Source organism: Dipteris shenzhenensis, unplaced genomic scaffold, assembly GCF_047967505.1.
Source record: "Dipteris shenzhenensis isolate YYH24624 ecotype China unplaced genomic scaffold, Dip_SZ_1.0 scaf0415, whole genome shotgun sequence".
Lineage (NCBI taxonomy): Eukaryota > Viridiplantae > Streptophyta > Polypodiopsida > Gleicheniales > Dipteridaceae > Dipteris > Dipteris shenzhenensis.
Genome location: NW_028239721.1, coordinates 12,971 through 13,517, shown reverse-complemented (window position 1 = coordinate 13,517; position 547 = coordinate 12,971).

Genomic DNA, 547 nt, shown 5'->3' with positions numbered 1-547 from the left:
AGGGGAATATTTATTATTTGAACCATATCCTGCCATAAGTAGCCCTAGGGGAACGATACTTGAGATGGCGATCCAAGAGAAAGCACCTATACTCAGATCAGCTAGAATAATGTGCTGCCCGAAGGGTATCACCAAGTGGCTTATAAAGACTGGTATGACTACCACAGCTGGTCCAATATTGAATAGCCAAGTATCGCCCCTGGCTGGAACAATATCTTCCTTCAGTAGGAGCTTGACTCCATCGGCCAGGGATTGGATAATTCCCAAAGGACCTGCATATTCAGGTCCGATACGCTGTTGTACCCCCGCAGATACCTTTCACTCGAGCCGTACGATAACTAATACTCCTACTGTAATTCCTACGATAAGGGTGGGAATGGAAATCAGAATCCAAATCAATTCGGAAGAATCTCTCGAAACTCCCAATTTGTGAAATAAGTCAATCACGCGTTCCTCGAAATTTTTTGTACCAATTGCCGTTTCGGCGATCAACCTCCCCCATGATGATATCTATACTACCTAATATTGTCGTAATATCGGCTAGTTT